At 41.5% G+C, this 11,884-nt stretch overlaps 1 protein-coding gene across 1 annotated transcript in view; it reads left to right on the forward strand.

The window, feature by feature from the left end:
• Nucleotides 1–11,884, forward strand: part of Macf1 (microtubule-actin crosslinking factor 1) — a gene marked incomplete in the record, with an annotated part of 341,157 nt that overhangs the window by 101,827 nt on the left and 227,446 nt on the right.

The following is an 11,884-nucleotide window of genomic DNA, read 5'->3' on the forward strand; positions in this document are numbered from 1 at the left end:
CCCCCCCCTGCTTTCGTGCAGTAGAAAAACCACTGAACTTTGAGTCAAAAGATCTGAGCTCTAAGTCCTGGCTCTTCTGCTTACTAGTATGTAAATTTTTTTTTTAAAAGAAAGAGTCTCTGTATGTAGTGCAGACTAACCTTGATCTCACTGTGTAGCCAGCCCCCAGGTGCCTCAAACTGGCAGCAGTCTTCCTGCCTCAGCCTCCTGAGTGCTGGGATTACAGGTGTGCACCACTATGCCCAGCACTACTATGTAATTTTGAACAGGTTGTTTAACTCCTTACAACTTCAGATTTTAGTCTGTATGAGAAGAAACAAAATGAAGATCTCTAATTTTCTTTGATTTTGGCACCACAGTCATATAGCCTATACTTGGAGGTAGTATGGGATTGTGTTTGAGAGCAGGTTGAACATGTGGAGTCAGGCTGTATTTTTATCATTTCTGTGATTCTACCAACTGACATTCATTTATCTGAATCTGTTTTCTCATCTGTAAAATGGGGCTAATAATATTGCATAGTTTTGAGTTAGTTCTTTGTTTTTTTAAGACAAAGTCTTGCTATGTAGTTCAGGCTAGCTTTAAACTCATAGCAAACCTCCTGCCTCAGTTTCCTGAGTGCTGGGATTATGGATGTGTACCACCACGCCCAGCTTGAATTAGTTCTTAGAAGACATTTTGCAAATGGCCAGAACTGGATACAGTAAGTCCCCACCTTATGAACAAATTCCACTTCAGAAGTATGTTTATAAATTGGATTCATTCACAATTCGACAAAGTGAGTCTTACACGGTACACCTGTGAATTTTATATAGTACACATGTGAAAGTTCGTAATTCAAATGTTCATAAGTCAGGGACTTAGTTGTTTCTTATTGTTACAGTTTTTCACAAAAATTATTGAAAACATGCTACCTTCTTGTGGGCTGCTGGACAAAACACAGTTTTATAGTTGGAAATTAGGAAATTGTGACAGAGCCAATGTGGGAGTATATAAAATTAGTAATCTATTATGAATCACTTTTGTACATTAGAAAGACTTCTCTATCTGCTTTCATATCCTTAATAGTAAGAGGGGGTTTTGTGTGCTTATTTGTTTTTGTTTTTTTTTTAAAGACATGGTCTCTGGGGCTGGGGATTTAGCTCAGCGGCAAAGCGCCTGCCTGGCAAGCGCAAGGTCATGAGTTCGTTTCCCGGTACCGGAGAAAAACCAAAAAAAAAAAAAAAAAAGACATGGTCTCACTGTGAATTCCAGGCTGACCTTGAACTTAGTAGCAGTTCTCCTGCCTTAACCATCCCGGAGCTGGGATTACAAGCATGTGCTACCACACCTCACTGATTTTGGCATTTAGAGAAGAAATTTACTGGTATCTCATCTTACTAAAAAGTTTTTGCACATCTAAAGAAATCACCAGCAGAGTAAAAAGAAAACCCACAAATTGAGAAAAAATTTTAGCCTTTTGTCTCTTGGACAAAGGACTTCTATCTAGAACATATAAAGAATTTTTAAAACCCAGCCCCCCCACCCAATTCAAAGACTCAATCCAAAAATGGGCATCTGAGATGAATACACACTTCTCAGATAAAGAAATACAGATGGCAAATAAATACATGAGAAAATGTTCAACATCATTAGTCATTCAAAAAATGCAAATTAAAACAACACTGAGTTTCCATGTCACCCCAGAAAGGATGACTATCCTCAAGAAATCAACTGATAACAAATGCTGGAGGGGCTGTGGGGAAAAAGGAACCCTTCTGCACTGTTGGAGGGAGTGTAGACTGGTGAAACCACTGTGGAAATCAGTTTGGAGAGTCCTCAGTAAACTAGGATTAGAGGTCCCATTCAACACAGCTATTTCCCTTTTGGGTATTTTTCCAGAAGAACTGAAAACATCATATCACAGCAATATATGTGCACCCATGTTTATAGCAGCACAATTTGTAATAGCTGGAAGCAACCCAAATGCCCATCAGCTGAGGAATGGATAAAAAAGTTGTGGTATTTTTATATAATAGAATATTATTCAGGTATAAAGAAAGATAAACTCAGGGCTTTTATAGATAAATGGTCACAACTAGAGACCATACTCATAAGTGAAATAAATCAGACCTGCATGTGTAAACACCATATTGTCTCACTAGTGTAAGAACCTGAAAGAGTGAATAAAATCTAGGAGGTAAAATAGGTATTTGTGAAAGGGAAGGAAACTGCTCAAAAGGGAAGAACAACTGGGATGAGGGAAAAGAGAAAAGAAAGAAAGAAGGGAAAAAATATATATATATGTATACACAGGATAGCTAACATAGCTGTACTACTGATTTCTATTACTTTATTGAAAGGAACAGTTAATGTTTAATGGTTTAATCAATCTTTACATGCCTGGGGCTGGGGATTTAGCTCAGCGGCAAAAGCGCCTGCCTGGCAAGCGCGAGGTCGTGAGTTCGGTTCCCGGTACCGGAGAAAAACCAAAAAAAAAATCTTTACATGCCTATATTTGTTTATCTGAGTAATCAATTTGAAGATATCAATATGTAATACAATCACCATTGTTAATTTCCTATCATCCTGTCTGAAATTCTGTATTGCTTGTATTGTTTTTGTTATTTTGTAAATGTCTCTGTGTCTGTTAATATATTTTCATTCTTTTATCTTTAAAATTAAAGAAAAGAAAAAAGAAAAGAAATTTAATATATAGCTTCAATATATAGCTTTAATATATAGTTTTTTATACTACTCTATGAAAGTCAGTAGCTGTAAGTTCCCTGATAACTTCCAGCCAAATGTCTAACATTGGCTTGAATGTTTTCCCTCCACCCAACTGTTCAAGATCTGGTAGCAGCCAGATTCACCTTTTCCTACTTTTGTCATGAAAAGATGAAAAGTTGGGCAAAAAATGGAAAATGGCCCAGATAAGCACCTTACCAGCCCATCTTCTCTGGATATAACTATCCTGATCAAAGTCCTATCCTCTTCTGTCACTAGCAGCTTCTCTTTTGAAGCCCAGAACCTATTTGGTGTTTCTCGAAGTTGCCCCATATATTTGTTTGAGATGTACCCCAAATCTCCAGTCAGCCATAGTTAGGAATTTTTATTTCTGAAGTGCCCTGAGAATATTGTACCACCATATATATATGCAGCTCTTATATCCAGTTTAGTTTTTCTAGCGTAGGTCCCTCTTAGAGACAGCAGAGTATAATAAAAGGTACTGCTTTGGAGCTGACAGATAAGTATCTAATATTAGTCAAGTCATTTAACCTTTTATAGCTTAATATGTTTTGTCATTGAAATTAAAATGATAATTTATTTCTTAGAAAATTTGTGGGTACTAAATGAAATGCTATTTAAAGTTCTTAGCACATTACTTTAAACAGTTAAAGTAGATACTTGTACTCAGTTAATTTTAGCTTAACTTACTTAGTGCCATCCAACTGTGTTAGAGACTGTGATATGAAAACAAGAGTCCTTGCACACAGGGGATTTCAGTATGATAAAAGAAAATGTTACTAAATATGAGTCAGTAAATGTTCATCCTTTTTCTTCTCTCTTTTCTATTGCTTATGTATTCCTTTTCCTAGGTCAAGGTAGCTTCTAGGAGGACCTTTCTACCAGGCTAAGGAGTATCTAATAAGGGGGATAAACTGAGTACTGTTGTCACAGGTTATCGGGGTGACCAAGAGCTTAGTCAAGGAAGGATAAAGACAGCTGTGAGGCCCTTTCTTAGTAACCAGTAACAGGATTATTAGGAGTTTGTAGGTGGGAGATAAGGAAGTTGTCAGGTGACCATGGAGGTTGCAGGGCTTACTTACACCAAGTGGCCAGCTAGGCAAGCTGATGTTCGTTTATTTTTACTTGTAGTCTTTCGGGCTAATATCTGGACCCTTCTTTCCTGGGTGCTGCCCCTCCCTGCCTGCCTTCGGAAACAGGTTTGAAAGCAGCGTTAGTCTAAAGAAGTTGTTCTATTTAGGGAGCTAGAGCAGAGGGCTGGTGATTAGACCCTTATCATCAGTGGGGCCTTTTTGAGTGGTACAGGGCAGGATTAGATTGTCAGCTCTGGCAACCACAGAGGCTCCACTCTTGTAAGCCCTGGTTGGGTCAGAATTGTGAAGAAGCAATGGATAGGCCGGGCCATCGGAGTGAAAAAGCCCTTCATTGTGTTTCTTCAACATTCCAGTGTCTGGTACAATTAGCCAAGACTTGGAAAACAAGTTGAACAAACAAGCAGGCAGCCTTCCACTGATGGGTAGAGGGATTTCTGGCACAGCTGAGTTAAGTATGCTCACTATAAAGGCAAAGTGGGAGGATCTTGGAGGAAGGGGGCTTTGGGATACCATTCCTGGCTGGCCAAGGGGAAAGAATGGAGCACCAGGCGAACAGTCGCTCTTAAGTTGCTGGAATCTGCCGTGCTAATCTCTGCGAGAGGCAGTGCTTGACTCTGCTGTCTAGAGTAGGAGGAATCATCTGTGACTCTTCCCTTGGGGCAGCTGGAAGTACGGAGAAGTGAGTCTCCCTTAGGAATCTAGGAGATTTGACAGTGGACAGCATAGGTGCCTGCTCGGTTGTGGCCTCCCTTTATGAGACCTTCTCCGTTTAGATGCACTGCCTGAGAAGAGGTGAGCCTGAGGAGTGGGTAGTTGGGCAATGGGTGCACTGTTCCTGACTTGGCAGTAAGCCATGACAGCCTACCAGCTCTCCGGCAACTGTTGAAGATGTGCCGGGTTACAAGCTTTTGCTCTTCAAATGGAAGGTAACTTGAGGACCAGCTTCTGTCTGTTCAGGCTTTCTTGATATCTTGACTGGACTTTTATGTATGGAGCCCCCACCTTTGATGAGCTGTTAGTCTGCAAATGCCGAATCGATGCCACTTTGGAATAGCATGCTCTTTGCCCGAAGACCTGAGCCCCGTGTTTGGAAGGGCCCTGGGAGGAGCTTCCTCTCTGACCTCAGGGGAAGAAGGAGGTCAGTAGGAAGTCGTGGGTGGAGCCACTGCTCTGTTCTGCTCTCTCTGTTCATTGCCTAGCTCTTGGGCTGCCTGTCTCTGTTCACCTTGCGGCCCTCTTTCGAGGACCTGCAGGGGGTTCCCAGGTTGCTAGCTGGAGGTTCTTTGGGACATCCTCCTTTGGTGGGGCCAGCTGACTTGGGGAACGATGTGGCCCAATTACCAAGATGAGCACGAGTTCAACGCCCACCTGGTTTGCCGCATGTGCTGTATGGGTTAGTATGTGATGGGGGTTTTTCTTGTCTGGGCCTGATGATCCTAAATAGCCCTTGTTTTCTTTGACTCATAGGAATACACAGCCTTTGAAGCCGTGAAGGTGTTATAACCTTTGGGCTTATTAAAATGTGGGGTGAGATAGACGGGGTTTCCTACTTCCTGGGGAACTTCTTAAGCCTGTAATGACTGGCAGTTAAGAGCTCAAACTTTGGGTGTGGGACTTTTTATAGAGACTGAATTCACGCTCATGCCTCTGTCTGCTGGTGTCAGGAAGCTACTTTTAAGTTACGTGTAGCATAGTGCTGAAAGTCTGCCGTATATTTTTAGAAGTTGGTTGGTCCACCTCTGAGCAAGCTGGGGGTGGTGGAAGGGAGGAGTCATGGTCTGTGTTTCCTCTTTGGGGCCTCTTGCTAATTCTTTTACACTCTTCTCTGCCAGTGTAACAGATAAAACGCTTGAAGATGGTCTGGGGAAAAGGGCCTACAGAAGGGTTAGTGAGGGAGAGAGGCCTGTTAGCTGTGATTCAGATCTCCTCTGATAGGGAAAAGAGTTCATTTAAGTAACGTTCTCAGGCCTTGAGCAAGTGGCCATAGGTTTCTTGCTTTCCAAACTATATATAGGATGTACAGAGTGATACTGGACTAAGACATCAATTCACTGATTTTTTTTTTTGTAAAATGAAAAGTAGAAGAAGGATGTAGTGTTTTTTAAAAAGCTAAAATAATTTTAAAAGTGTGCTTTATTCTGAAGTTGTTTTCCTATTTTTTTACGTTAAAATAGCCTTTGTTTTATGAAAGCTTTGTTATTAGATGGTAAGGTTGTAGTTATCTATAGCAAAGTAAAAAATTCGTAACTTCATGTTAGACTTTCTTGGAACATTTGTTGGCCTGTGAAATCTAAATTTGGGAACCATTGGCTTGATAATGCATTATCTTGTGGGGCGTGGTGGTGCACACCCATAATCCCAGCATTAGGGAGGCTGAGGCAGGAGGATCATTTCGAGTTCAAGACCAGCCTGAGCTACAAAGTGAGCTCAAGGCCAGCCTGAACTGCATAGTGAGACCCTCTCAAAATGACCAAAAAAATCATCTTTTCATTTTATACTTTTGAGTCTCTAAAGTAGAACAAAGTCATGACCCAGATTAGGCAAGTTTTTTACTAACATTAAAATTGTTAGTGTTTTGATAGGGAGGGAACCTCAGAAGAAATAGGAGAGGAGCATAACTGGGGTTTCAATATCTCCTGACTGCTAGGACTGAGCTTTCTGTCTTGTTGTCTTTTTTTGTTTTTTATTTTTTATTTTTTTAATTTTTTGGGGGTACTGGGAATCAAACTCCGGACCTTGCGCTTTCCAGGCAGGCACTTATGCCACTGAGCTATATCCCAGCCTGTTGTTTTTTTGTTTTGTTTTATTTTTAAATTTCATTTATTTGACAGGGTCTCATTATGTAGCCAAGGCTTACCTTGTAACAATCTTCCTGCCTCAGCCTCCCAAGTGCTGGGATTACAGGTGTATGTTTCTGACTGCTAGGCCAGTGCTTCCAAACATTGAAATGTCTTTAAGAAGTAAACTGGTGCTATACTAATTTTGGAGCACAAGGGTGGTGATATTAGTCACTTACTTCATGCTTTTTAAGCCTTTTATCTTTCTTGTATCATTGAGGTTTCCTCTCTGGGGAAAATGTAATGTAAATGTAATGTAATCTATATCTGATTTTGGGGGTATTTGTGTAGAGGTGGGGTCTTACAATGTAGTCCAGACTGGCTTTGAGCTCACTCTTTGAGCTCACAAACTGGGCTCAGAAATCCTCCTGCCTCAGCCTGCCAGGTGCTGGGATTATAGGTGTTTACCACCACACCCAGGTTTAGTAGTCTGTACCTGAAAGTGCTCAGAGATAAGTGTAGAGGCCAAAGGCACTTTTTCTGTAATCAGCAGAGAATTGAAAGGAAATCAAGAATTTTATTGAGCCAGGTGTAGTGGTGCATGCTATAATCCCAGCACTGGGAAGGCTGAGGCAGGAGGATCAGTTTAAGGACAATCTGAAATACTTAGGGAAAAAGCTGGGCGTGGTGGTGCATGCCTGCAATCCCGGCACTCGGGAGGTTGAGGCAGGAGAATCATTGCAAGTTCGAGACCAGCCTGGGCTACAAAGTGAGCTTATGGCCAACCTAAACTACATAGGGAGACCCTGTCTCAAAAAGACCGCCCCCCCCAAAAGAATCTACATAGGGAGACCCTGTCTCACAAACAAACAAACACACACCCTAAATCATGGAGTCAAAATCCAATGCCTCCTATATAATAAGTTCATAAATACTGGCTGATAGTTGCAGTAATATATGCAATGTTTATAATGTTGAACAGTGCTAGTCATCATTTATTCCTGTACAAAACCTGGCACACAAATAAACACTTGGATTGCTAAAGTAAAGAGTCCTTTGCATATGCTCTATTTCATTGTTTGGGGCATCTGATGGCTGCAGAGAGTAGCTCCATATTGTGAGCCTGGCCTAGCTGCTGGCACAGGCCTCAGCTCCATTCTGAGACGGAAACCAGAGATGCTGCAGCTGAACTTTCTCCAGAGATACAGACAGTGCTCTCTCTTTGCTTGAGTTGTACTTTTTACAAAGCTCTCCAGGTAGATGTTTGATGTGCCTGGACTTTATCTTTCTGTTAAAGTAATACTTAAACGGTTGCTGAGCACTAGAAAGAATATATTTAAGGTGCCTATTAGCACATAAGTATGTGTGCAATAGATCTTTACTACTAATACTAGGAGAATAAAGATTCAATGGAGGATTTTAAGGAGGATAGTAACAAAATCAGTCTTGACAGAAATATTACTGGCAGCATTGAGAAGGATGGATTATAGCAGGGAAATCTGTTAGAAACAAGATTTCTGTTTTAAACAAATGAATTTGAGATAAGCATGAAATTTTCAGGACACAATCTGATGTATGAGAGTGGTGTTTGGGATAAAGGCCTGGGCTGAATGTATGGGTTTGGGCATTACCTGTGTATAAGTTATAGTTGGAACCATAGGGATAGATTAAATCATTCTGGGAGAAGGTAGAAAATAGGCATCCCTAATCTTTTTTTTTTTTTTTAAAGCAGTGATCCCCTCCCCCGTAACATCAAAAGCTTTGAATATAATTTTTTGTATTTTATGACCCCCCCAACCCATCAATGGAGTCTTAGATCCGTGGATATTTTAAGCAACTATAATATAGAATGAAAAGTAAAGAGGACCCAAGATGGATAAACATTTAAAGAGTGAGCAAAAAATAAAAACCAAAGAAAGGGGAAAGCTAGATTCAAGAGGGACAATGTGGCTGGGTGTGGTTGCGTGTAATCCCAGCACTCTGGGAAGGTGGAACAGGAGGATCACAAGTTCAGCCCTAGTCTGAACAATTTAGCAAGACCTTGTGGCTTAGTGCAAAAGCCCTTGGTTCAATCGCCAGTATCACAAAAAAGAGTGAGAGTTTAATAGGTGAAGGAATGATCAACATTGTCTTCTGACAGAGAGCTTAAATGAGATAAGATGCAAAACTGCCCCACTAATCCGGTAACTGTGGGGAGAGCAGGGACAGTGAATCTGTGGGGCTGGAAGCCGTGGCCAAATAGGTGAGTAAGAGGTGAGGAAGGAGGGTCAAGAGTTGTCATACTTGTTCTGGAAGCCCAAGGAAGAGAGCTGGCGGAGAAGGAGAAGCTGAAGATCTGCAGGCAGGGGGTGCTTGCTGGGTTATAATCCCAGGAGGGAAGTGGTGGAAGGACAGGCTTGGGTTATGAGGAGGGACATCTCTGCCAGTGAAACTGAAACAAAGAAAATGAGAGTAGGCGTAGGTAGCTTGGTGCCCAGAGACCTGTAGTGGTAGTCTTAATAAGGTTGGAAACAAGTACTAAGTCCTTCCACTCACAGCTTTGTAATTCAGAAATCTAATAATTAATAAAAACACCAAGTAAATAAGATACTAGATAAATGCCTTTGTTAGATCTGAAATTATAAGAAACTTCCAAATGAATTTTCCTCTTTCTTTGACTGTTTCCCTGTCAACATAAGGGTGTTCTCTGAGAATTTTATCTTTGCGGATAGGCAGAATGATCTAGGTTAGACCTAGAATTGAAGTAGGGATTTATGTGTAGGAAACCAAATTTAAAACTTAGCAAATAGTTTGAAAGTCTGAGCTGTTTGGAGCATGCTGAAGTTCTGTGTAATAGTTAAGGTTTCTGCTTGGTTTCCCCACTAGAATTGCTTGCTAAAAATATTGTTAAACTCTGTGTCAGTAGCCTTTTATGCTGATGTTTAAGTCAGGAAGAGAGATTTCATTCAGTTGGTAGGCCTGCCAACACAGGACCTTGAAAAAGGATCCTCTAATCTAGAGGCTAAACAGTTCTATGACACTCTTTTCTGGGAAACGTGTAACTCAGCTATGAGCAGGCTAGCTGGCTTTTGGAAAGTCATGTAATCAAGTTGCTTTTAATAATTCTATTCCGCAAACATACTTTGATCCTTTTCCTCCTGAATTGAAAGGCAGTTATTTAGCTTTGGAACAGTGTGATTGATGTGAGACCATCAAGTTTCCCTAGGACAGTGATGGTGAACCATTTATTTTATAATTTAAAAAATTTTTAAAAAAATTTTTAGTTTTTTGAGACAGCATCTCACAGTGTAATTCAGGCTGACCTTGATCTCACTGTGTAACATAGGGTGGCCTTGACCTGGCAGTGATCCTCCTGCCTCAGCCTCCCAAGTGCTGGGATTACAGGTGTGCGCCACCACGCTGGTTTATGCCGAGACTTTTAGAGCCTTCTATGGTAACAAACAGCCTCCAAGGCAATGCCATGGGTTCCCCACTGCTCTAGGGTGTTATCTTCCTGGAAAGGCTTGGTCAGTGAACAGAAGAATCTAGTAGTGAGCTTTCAGTCATGAAATTTACATCCTCAGGCCCAAACGAACAAGGCAGTGGACCAAAAAGAAATCAAGTGAATTCCACCTATTCAGAATCTACTAATTTAAAAGAAAATTTGTTAACTTTTTTCTTTTTCACCTGTGAATTAACGGCCTATTTGTACAAATTTTATAAGGAAAATTTTAAGAAGAAAAATAAGAAACAAGACTTGTATCTTTGGTGTGAGAATTTTGTAAAACTGGAATCAGACATAGTGATGGGGTAATTAGTGTAGTAAAGCAGTATGGTCTGCTTTGGTGAAAGTGTAGCAATCGGAACTAATAGTTATGTTTCCATCATGGCTGCACATCTGCACACACCTGATACTTCCTAGAGTTTGGGGGTTTTTACACATTGAACTGTATTCTTTTAGGTAACTCTGTTCTCATTTCATTTTTTGTTTCTTTAGCCAGTCTTCTAATCATGTACTAGCCAATTGAGATCACTAACTTGTTGAAGGAAAAGACCACGCTTTACTTTATTTGTATCTCCCACAGTCTCTAACAGCTAAAGCTTTACACAGTAAGACCCCAAAACAAAAACTTAAAAAAAGAAAGACACAAAAATGACTGGGGATGATAGATCGATAAAGGTGACTACAATGTAGAGGGGTATGCTTGGAGAGGGAATGAGGCTCAGAGTGTACTGGTATGGTGCCTGGATATGAATTGCAGATGGAGTACAATGGATCCAGTCAATCTTAGATGCATTGTCCACCCGTACATTGATGCTGCATTTGATCTTAGCCAAAAGGCCGAGAAGCGATGTACATGGATGTTGATGTGGAAATAATAAACGCAAAGCAAACTGTCTGGAGGGTTAAGGTGGATTTGCCACGTAGAAGGGAGTGGGCAGCAGGGAATGGTCAGTGACTGTGAAGATGATAGAGGACAGTGGTAGCGAACCTGTGGCACACATGTCACTGAAAGTTCTAAAAGGTTCGCCATCACTGATACAGGGGATGGTGTGGCTTCAAGTAAACAAAAAAGAAACAGGGCTCTTGGCCCTGGAGAATTGGCTGGGGTGGGAGAAAGTGAGTCCTCTAAAGGACAGGGCCTCTGTGGAGCAGTCAGGGCCAGATATTGACAGTTGGGTTTCTGTTAAAGTGGTCAAAACAACTGAGAAAATAGGGGAGTTTGCCTGTGTTCCTGCAACATCCTCTTAGGAGAAGGAAGGGAGGGAAGCCGCAGATGCGAACTGGACAGCTTTGAGAGCTGGTGAGGGAGGTGGCCCACAGCAAATGCTGGTTGGGGAGGGCGGCAGCGGAGCGTTGCTCAGGCGGATTGGTGGATGGAGAGTGAGCTGGAACCCATCTATCTGCCGAGGCCACCTCACACCTTATGGTGGTGTTCACAGCTTTGCCCTTCAGTGCTTGTTGTGAAGGAATCGGGGAGTCACTCTGCTCCCTGCTCTGCTCAGATTAGGGTGCTCAGGACATGTTGCTGTGACAGGATTTTTGAAGCACATGACTAATCTGTAAAGTGACAACAGGGTCTAGACCAAAGAGGAAGTTTGGATAGATGAAGCCTTCCTAAGTAGAAGTCACTGTCCTGTGGTTCTGTGGGTAAAGTCAACTTTTGTTTTGTTTTGTTTTGTTTGAGACAGGATCTCTCTGTGTAGTTCAGGCTGGCCTTGAACTCACTGTTTCACACAGTTGGCCTATAACTTTGCAGTGGTCCTCCTGCTTCAGGCTTTCTCTCTCTCTCTCTCCCTCTCTCT

Source organism: Chinchilla lanigera, unplaced genomic scaffold (genome assembly GCF_000276665.1).
Source record: "Chinchilla lanigera isolate Chin_1 unplaced genomic scaffold, ChiLan1.0 scaffold00051, whole genome shotgun sequence".
Taxonomy (NCBI): domain Eukaryota; kingdom Metazoa; phylum Chordata; class Mammalia; order Rodentia; family Chinchillidae; genus Chinchilla; species Chinchilla lanigera.